Here is a 9,810-nt window from a genome sequence, read left to right as displayed (position 1 = left end):
TCAGTTGATCAACAAGTGGCTTAGTCCCCCAGCTCACCCTCAATAATCATGCATTACATTGGTGGTACAAGGAGTTGATGAAGCATGAGAAGAGCATGGTACTGCTTTACAATTATTCTATAAATGAACCCAAGATGGCTTCCGTTTATTGGTCCCTAGGTTATTCATTTCTTCACTGAAGACAAAGACCTATTAGTTCAAGAGCCTGCTATCACCAAACTTAAATTTTTACATATCCAATTCTCTTAAATATTGTCTGAAAAAAGCAGATTTTTGGCCATTTAGATCTTTCCTGTTTTATATACCTCATGTAACCACAGCCAACATTTGCTATCAATAGATAAGATAAGCCTCATGTCATAAAGACCTCAAGCTGCTGTTGCCCTTTGGAGCTCTCTGACTCCAAGACTCCTGATGTGCTCTGAGTAGCTTTCCCTGGATACAGAAACCCCCTTTCCAGATTCTCCTCTAACCTGGGAGTTCCCCTGCCCTCCTCCTCTGAGTGGTTTCCTGAACCTGAGACTCTGGAGGGTCTCTCTCTGTGAGGGACTTCCCTCTCCAGCAAATCTGTCAGGATCACCCAGCAAGACTTGTGTATACTCCTGCCACCTTGTGGTCATGTCCTTCCTTGATTCCCTCCCAGATCCCTTAAAACCCCTGAAAATAATCTGAAGTATTTATTCTTGGTTTCATTTGAAGACACACACACACCATACACACAACTCCATACATTAGATGTGATTTTAGCTTTTTATTTTTCATTTACGAGTGGTTTTTGGCAATATTTATTTACCTGTTAGTATTGTGTGGCACTGTCATCACTTCAGAGGCACACAATTTTTATTTTACAGTCTTATTGGTTATAACAGAAGTGAACTAATTCACAGAGTAAATAATTACTAGTCATGTTAACTCATGAATTTTCAAAGGTAACACTTTGTCCACATAGAATCAGTCTTATTTCATCATAGAAATGTTTGAAGATTACATACAGACAAAATGAAGACCATTCTATGGTGCCAGGAAAGTAACGAAACACTCACAAAAATCTGACAACTTGTCACATGAACACAAGGTCCAACCTAAATGGCTGAATTTAGCGAAAACTGAATCACAAAACAGATAATAATAATAGAAATTTTAACATGGAGAATAAAAGTTCATAATGTCATACTGTTACAAATAAATGAAAAAAATAAGCAAGTAACTGGAGAGAAGAAACAGATCTGCCTTACAGTAAGGTATAGGGGGAGGGGGGAGGAGTTAAGATGGCAGAGCAGCATGGAGACCCTGAGCTTGTCTCCTCCTTAAAATACAGCTAGATCAGCACCAAAACATTTCGAACACCTAGGAAATTGATCTGAGGACTAACACAACAATGTGCAAATTTTAGCCACAGAACTAAACTGACAGGTGAACTGAGGGAGAAAAAAGCGGTGGAGAGTAGGGAACTGTTTTTGCAGAGAAAGGATAGATAAAGAGAAAGGGGAAGAGTGCATCCATGGGTATCATGCAAGAAAAACACTCTTTCGAAAGTACCTGGAAAGAAAGAAGGAAAACAATCTCTGGGGACTGAATGGGAAATCTGTCCCCCAAAGCCACTGATGGGAAGAAAGGAGAGGGTTTCACTACCACCAGGATTCTATAAACAGTGAAGCACAGAGCCTGAAGTTACAGAGCTCAGTGTCTGGCAGTGCTCTGGTGAGAAAATAGGGTGAATCACCAAAAGCAGACAGTGGGGTCTAAGGGGTATGTGTGCCACACAAAGAGAAGCAGTTCCCTTGCTTGGAGAGCATTTGATAGAGGCCATATGGCCTCCCCACAGGCAAATTTCCAGCGGACCCTGGAGAGCAATGTTTGCTGGTATCGGGACAAAGACAAGAGAGTGTGGTGAAACCTGGCACCAGCTATGTGTTGTGATTTGCCATACTCTCTGAACTTCTTCCACTGCACGATTGCATGAACATTTTCTGGGTGAAACCAGTACCCAGCCATTGCTTAGCAACACCATCCCCCAGAGAGTTGGCATGGGTTCAAGTGTGGAGTTTTGAAACAGAACCCCATCTAAGATAAAACTCTGGTGGGAGGTGCTGCCTGGCAGGCAGACAACTTGGGCATGGACAGGGTAGAAGCAGGGAGTGGATGGATACCTGAGAGAAAAGAGGAGTGCTTGATCACAGGTGGGTGAGAGCTCAAAGTTCCTGTGCCAGAGACTAGGGAGCTGGGTGAAGCCCTTTTCACCTCTCCCATGCAGGCCCATGTGCACATGCACAGAGATCGACCCACTCCAGCAAGCTAAGCAGTGCCACCTAGTAGAGAACAGAGCAATTACACCAAGCCCCAGCCAACTACACACTCCAAACACATCCCCTAGAAGACCAGCACAAGTCCCTCCACCTGCTTAGTGTATGGACTACAGAGGTCTTCAGAGTTTTATTTCTAGGGGAAACTGGATGTATCTTCATTTGGGTTTCATTCTGTTTGCTGATTCACTTATTTGTTCATTATCTTTGCTTCTACTTTTGCTTAAATTGTATTCTGTTTTCTTCCATTTCATCCTCATTGGATACAGAAAGAAAAATTCCTTTTTATGTTATTTTTTTACTTTATTTTTGATTTTTAAAAATTTTTTATTTTAGTTTATTTTATCATTTTATTGTTTTATTTTTTAATTTTTCTTAATTTTTTTCTTTTTTCTCTTTTTTCCCTTTTCTTTCCCCTTTTTCTCTATTCTAGCAAGCTTCTTTCAACAAGAAGCCCAAAATAAACTTAGGATCTAGCTTCCTATATTTAATTTTTTTGTTTTGTTTTTAATTTTTATTTTATTAATTTTGTTCCTCCTGCAAAATGGCAAAACTAAGGAATTCACCCCAAAGAACAGGAAGAAATTACAACCAGGGGCTAAATCAGCACAGATATAAACAAGATGTCTAAACTAGAATTTAGAACCACTATAGTAAGAATACTAGCTGAGGTTGAAAAAAAGCATAGAATCCCTCTCTGTGGAGATAAAACAAATAAAATCTAGTCAGGACAAAATTAAACATGCTATAACCAAGATGCAATCTCAAAAGGATGCCACAACGGCAAGGATGGATGAAGCAGAGCAGTGAATCAGGGATATAGAAGGTAAAATTGTGGAGAATAATGAAGCAGAAAAAAGGAAGGAAACAAAAGCAAAAGAGCACAATACAAGACTAAGAGAACTCAGTGACTTATTAAAAAAGAATAACATCTGGATCATAGGAGTCCCAGAAGATAGAGAGAGAAAAAGGAGCAGAAAGTTTATGTGAGCAAATTATAGTGGAAAACTTTTCTAATATGGGAAGGACACAGACATAAAAACCCAGGAAGCACAGAGAACTCCCATTAGATTCAACAAAACCTGACCATCACCAAGGCATCTATCAGGCAAATTCACAAAACACACAGACAAGGAAATAATACTGAACTCAGCAAGAGAAAAACAGTCCTTAACCTATAAGGGAAAACAGATCAGGTTTGAAGCAGACCTATCCACAGAAACGTGGCAGGCCAGAAAGGAGTGGCAGGATATATTCAATGTGCTGAATCAGAAAAAGTATGCAGCCTAGAATTCTTTATCCAGCATTGTGTCATTCAAAATAGAAGGAGAGGTAAAGAGTTTGCCAGACAAACAAAAACTAAAGGAGTTCGTGACCACTAAAAGAGTCCTGCAAGAAATTTTAAGGGGAATTCTTTGGAGAAAAGACAAAACAAAACAAAACAGACCAAAAGCAACAAAGACTAGAAAAGATCGGAAACATCACCAGAAACACCATCTCTACAGGTAACACAATGGCACTAAAGTCATATCTTTCAGTACTCACTGTAAATGTCAATGGACTAAACACTCCAATCAAAAGATATAAGGTATCAGAATGGATAAATAAAAAAAACCCCAATATCTATCTATATGCTACTTTACAAGAGACTCATTTTAGACCTAAAGACACCTGCAGATTGAAAGTAAGGGGATGGAGAACCATCTATCATGCTAATAGTCATCAAAAGAAAGCTGGAGTAGCCATACTTATATCAGTCAAACTAGATTTTAAAATAAAGACTGTAACAAGAGATGAAGAAGGGCATTATACCACAGTTAAGGGTTTCTACCAAGAAGATCTAACAAGTGTAAGTATTTATGCCCTCAATATGAAATATATAAATCGATAAATCACAAACGTGTATTGATAATACAATAATGGTAGGGGACTTCAACACCCCACTTACAACAATGCATGGATCATGTAGGCAGAAAATCAAGGAAATCAATGGCTTTGAATGACACACAATGTTTAAATGAATAAACACTTTTTAAAACATTTAAAAAGAACATCAAATAAAGCCCCAAGCCAGAAGGAAATGTGATATGTCACATTAATAAAAGAAAGGATAAGAACCACACGATCCTCTCAACAGATGAAGAAAAGCATTTGACAAAATACAGCATCCTTTCTTGATAAAAACTCTCAAGAAAGTAGGAATAGAAGGATCATACCTCAAGATCATAAAGGCCATTTATGAAAGAACCACTGCTAATATCATCCTCAATGGGGAAAAACTGAGAGGCTTCCTCTTAGTGTCAGGAATACAACAAGGATGTTGACTCTCCCCACTGTTATTCAACATATGGTTGGATATCCTAGCCTCAGAAATCAGACAGCACAAAGGAATAAAAGGCATCCAAATCGGCAAGGAGGAAGTAAAATTTTCACTCTTTGTAGATGACACAATATGTGGAAAATCCAAAAGGTTCCACCAAAAAACTGCTAGAACATGAATTCGGCAAAGTTGTAGGATATAAAATCAATGTGCAGAAATTGGTTGAATTTCTTTACACCAATAATGAAGAATCAGAAAGAGAAATCAAGGAATTGATCTCATTTACAATTCCACCAAAAACCATAGAATACCTAGGAGTAAACCTAACCAAACAGGTGAAAAAGCTACACACTGAAAACTATAGAAAGCTTATGGAATAAATTGAAGAAGACACAAAGAAATGGAAAAACATTCCATGCTCATGGATTGGAAGAACAACTACTATTAAAATGTTGATACTACCCAGGGGCGCCTGGGTGGCTCAGTTGGTTGAGCGTCCGACTTCAGCTCAGCTCATGATCTCACAGTCCATGAGTTTGAGCCCTGCATAGGGCTCTGTGCTGACAGCTTAGAGCCTGGAGCCTGCTTCAGATTCTGTGTCTCCCTCTCTCTGCTCCTTCCCTGCTCATCCTCTGTCTCTCTCTCTGTCTCAGAAATAAATTAAAAAAAAAAAAAAATGTTGATACTACCCAAAGCAATCTACATATTCAATGCAATCCCTGTCAAAATAACACCAGCATTCTTCACAGAGCTAGAACAAACAATCCCAAAATTTGTATGGAACCAAAAAAGACCCCAAATAGCCAAAGCAATCCTAAAAAAGAAACCCAGAGCTGGAGTCATCAAATTCCAGACTTTAAGCTGTATTACAAAGCTGTAGTCATCAAGACAGTATGGTACAAAAACAGAGACATAGATCAATGAAGCAGAATAGAGAACCCAGGAATGGACCCACAAATGTATGGACTACTAATTTTTGAAAAAGCAGGAAAGAATATCCAATGAGAAAAAAGACAGCCTCTTCAGCAAACAGTGTTGGAAAAACTGGACAGTGACATGCAGAAGAATGAACCTGAACCACATTCTTACACCATACACAAAAATAAACTCAAAATAGAGGAAAGACCCAAATGTAAGACAGGAAGCCACCAAGATCCTAGAGGAGAAAACAGGCAACAACCTCTGTGACCTTGACTTCAGCAACTTCTTACTCAACCAGTCTCCAGACACAAGGGAAACAAAACCAAAAATGAACTATTGGGACCTCATCAAGATAAAAAGCTTCTGCACAGTGAAGGAAACAATCAATAAAATTAAAAGGCAACCAACGGAATGGAAGAAGATATTTGCAAATGACATATCAGATAAAGGGTTAGTGTCCAAAATCTATAAGGAAATTATCAAACTCAACACCCAAAAACAAATAACCCACTTAAGAAATGGGCAGAAGACATGAATAGACACTTTTCCAAAGAAGATATACAGATGGCTAACAGACACATGAAAGATACTCAACATCACTCATCATGGAAATACAAATAAAAACCACAATGAGCTACCACCTCACACCTGTCAGAATGGGTAAAATTAACAACTCAGGCAACAACAGATGTTGGTGAGCATGCGGAGAAAGAAGAACCCTTTTGCACTGCTGGTAGGAATACAAACTGGTGCAGCCACTCTGGAAAACAGTATGGAAGTTCCTCAAAAAGTTAAAAATAGAACTACCCTAGAACCCAGCAACTGAACTACTAAGTATTTATCCAAAGGATACAGGTGTGCTGTATATGTTTTTCAAGAAGCACATGCACTCCAATATTTATAGCAGCACTATCAACAATAGCCAAAGTCTGGAAGGAGCCCAAATGTCCATTGACAGATGAATGGATAAAGAAGATGTGGTGTGTATATATATATATATATATATATATATATATATTCCAATATATCACCTGGCAATCAAAAAGAAGGAAATCTTGCCATTTGCAACAAGGTGGATGGAACTAGAGTGTATTATATTAAGCGATATTATATTAAGCAGGGCATTAAGGAGGGCACTTGGAATGAGCACTGGGTGTGATATATGTGATGAATCACTAACTTCTATTCCTGAAGTCATTATTACACTATATGTTAACTAACTTGTGTTTAAATTTTTTTAAGTTAAAATTAAACAAAAATAGAGAATCACTACTAAGCAAATGCCACCACAATAACTGTTGCAGATAAGATCCATTATGGATGCAAAAATTGGTGAGTGACAGTTTGAGGAGAAATAGGATTTGTATAGTTTCAATATATCTACCCCAGATAGTAACTGCAAAGGGAGAGACAGTAACTTTACCGTAGAAAAACCAACAACAGTCATAAATTTAACCATGTGATTCTGGTAAATAGCATTGGTAATAAGAAATAGACATCATGTGCCTCTTGGTATGATACACTGAGAACACCACATCATTTCTGTTCTATTCATGTAAAAAATGGATAATTTCATTGCAAGCATGAGACAATATCAGAAGAATCCAATGGAAGAACATTCTATAAAATAACTGGTCTATACTCTTTCCAGGTATCAAGGTCATAAAAGATAAGAAAAGTGTGAGAAACAGATACAGACTGGGAAAGACTAAGAAGGGTTAACAACTAAATGCAATTTGGGACATCAGACAAGATCCTGGAACAGATGAAGGATAATAGTGAGGCATATGATGAAATTTGAGAACGAGACTATAGTTTATTAATAATATTGTACCGGGGTGCCTGGGTGGCTCAGTTGGTTAAGCGTCCAACATCGGCTCAGGTCATGATCTCACAGTTCACGAGTTCAAGCCCCGCGTTGGGCTCTGTGCTGACAGCTCAGAGCGTGGAGCCTGCTTCAGATTCTGTGTCTTCCTCTCTTTCTGTCCCATTCCCACTCATGTTCTGTCTCTTTCTGTCTTAAAAAAAAATTTTAAAGTAATATTTTACCAACATTAGCTTCCTGATCTTGAGCACCGTACCGTGGTTGTGTAAGATGTTTACATTAGGGGAAACAGGTTGAAAGATGTAAAGGAACTTTTTATATTATTTTCCCAACTTTTCTGTAAATCTAAAATAGTTCAAAATAAGAACCTTATTTTATAAAAAGGAAAACAAAAATAGTGGTGATCAATGAGGCAAACACTAGGATTTTAATGAAACAGCTGGAAAAATGAAGTGAAGTTGGATGACAAGCAGGATTTGATTCAATTTTCAGTTCAAAAAATTGAAATGAAAAAGTGCTATGATTTACCCAAAGCAACGTAGACACAAATACCCTGGTTTTAGCTCAGGTTTGACCATTGCTGTTGTAGGCAAGCTGGGTCCGAGGGCCCAGAGGGGGCTGGGCAGGACCAGCCAAGAGGGTCCCTGGCTACACGCAGGATAGAAATCAAACGTGAGCCAACAGGAAGTGAGAGCAGAGTTTGTTGAGGGTATAAAGAGAGAGCAGATACAGAGTATCTGGGAGACTCAGAAAGGAAAGGAGAGAAAGTCTGGTCTTTGCTTGGGATCTGGGGTTTTTATTGAGGAACATGGTCTAGTGTACGTGTCCTCTCAGGCATCCAGGAACTGGTCAGAACAAGGACAAAGATGTAGGTGTCCTCACAAGTCACTTGTTCCTTGGAGCTGGGGGTCTGGACATCGACATGTCTAGCACTGGGTCTGGAATACACACATGGTGGCTTCATTCGATCATTCTCACCCAGCCCTTCCTTAGATGCTACCTAGTGTGCTGGAAGACGCTAATGAAGTCATAAATCTTTTCTTTTAATGTTTATTTATTATTTATTTTGTGAGAAAGAGAGCTAGCAAGCAGGGAAGGGGCAAGGAGAGAGGGAAAGAGAGAGTCCAAAGTAGGCTCCGCACTGTCAGCACAGAGCCTGACACAGGGCTTGTGCCTACAAACCGTGAGATCATGATCTGAGCCAAAACCAAGAGTTGATCACTTTATTTTTATTTATTTATTTTTTTTTTAATTTTTTTTTTCCACGTTTTTTTTTTTTATTTATTTTTGGGACAGAGAGAGACAGAGCATGAACGGGGGAGGGGCAGAGAGAGAGGGAGACACAGAATCGGAAACAGGCTCCAGGCTCCGAGCCATCAGCCCAGAGCCCGACGCGGGGCTCGAACTCACGGACCGCGAGATCGTGACCTGGCTGAAGTCGGACGCTTAACCGACTGCGCCACCCAGGCGCCCCAAGAGTTGATCACTTTAACCAACCGAGCCACCCAGGTGCGTATCATTAACTCCTTGACCTTATAAGGAGGATACAAGACAAGTGTAAGGTGGGGGTTCAGGTCCTAGAAAGAATAGAAGCAGAAAAAGGAACCAAAAACAAATTTTTATGGAGTCTTTCAGTTTCCTTATCTCATATATATCCTGTGACAAGGATAATTATATAAAATGAGAAAGCATTATGTGGTATATTACTGTGTTTTAGCTTTTGTGACTGTAAAGTTAGGATGATCTTCCGAAATACATGTTCTTTTATGGTTAGGGAGTATTGAAAGTCATGGTGAGGAATGTCAATAAAACTACATCTAATAATTATGAAAATATAAAGTCAAATATTGCTTAAGTTAAAATCAGAATAACCATACACAGTACGTACTAAGTGTGGGGAGTCTGGGGGGGTCCTTCTTATTTTGGGAAAACATCAAAAAATTCCAAGAAACTATGGTCTCTCTATTCTCATCAGAAGGCTGTTAGTAATACAGCAAAACTGTTTATGAAAAATATTTAATCATTAAGATAAAATGTCCATGAAAATTTCTCCCTTAATAATCAGAGTGCCTTTAGGATTTGAGAAAATAAAGAAGTAACTGGAGAATTTACAAGAACAACAGTGATTGGTCATGCAAAATCTTGCCAGATGATTTAAACAGCTTTATAACATGAATAGCACAAGGTGCACTTATTAGACATACTAAAAATGATTTTAATTTTATCTGGAATATAATGAGTTGCTTACTTATGTATTGAAATATTATCATTATGTTATACAAATTGGTGGTTCCTAGCCCTGGTGATCCATAAAAATCACCTGAGAAGCTTTTCATTAAAAAAATGCCAATGCCTGGCATCATTCCTCAGAAATTCTGATTTAATTCATGAGTGATGGAGCAAGACATTGATATTTTTTAGAAGTTGCCAGAGATTCTAAT

The sequence above is a fragment of the Panthera uncia genome, chromosome F1 (genome assembly GCF_023721935.1).
Source record: "Panthera uncia isolate 11264 chromosome F1, Puncia_PCG_1.0, whole genome shotgun sequence".
Classification (NCBI taxonomy): domain Eukaryota; kingdom Metazoa; phylum Chordata; class Mammalia; order Carnivora; family Felidae; genus Panthera; species Panthera uncia.
Note: the sequence above shows the minus strand (reverse complement) of the source record.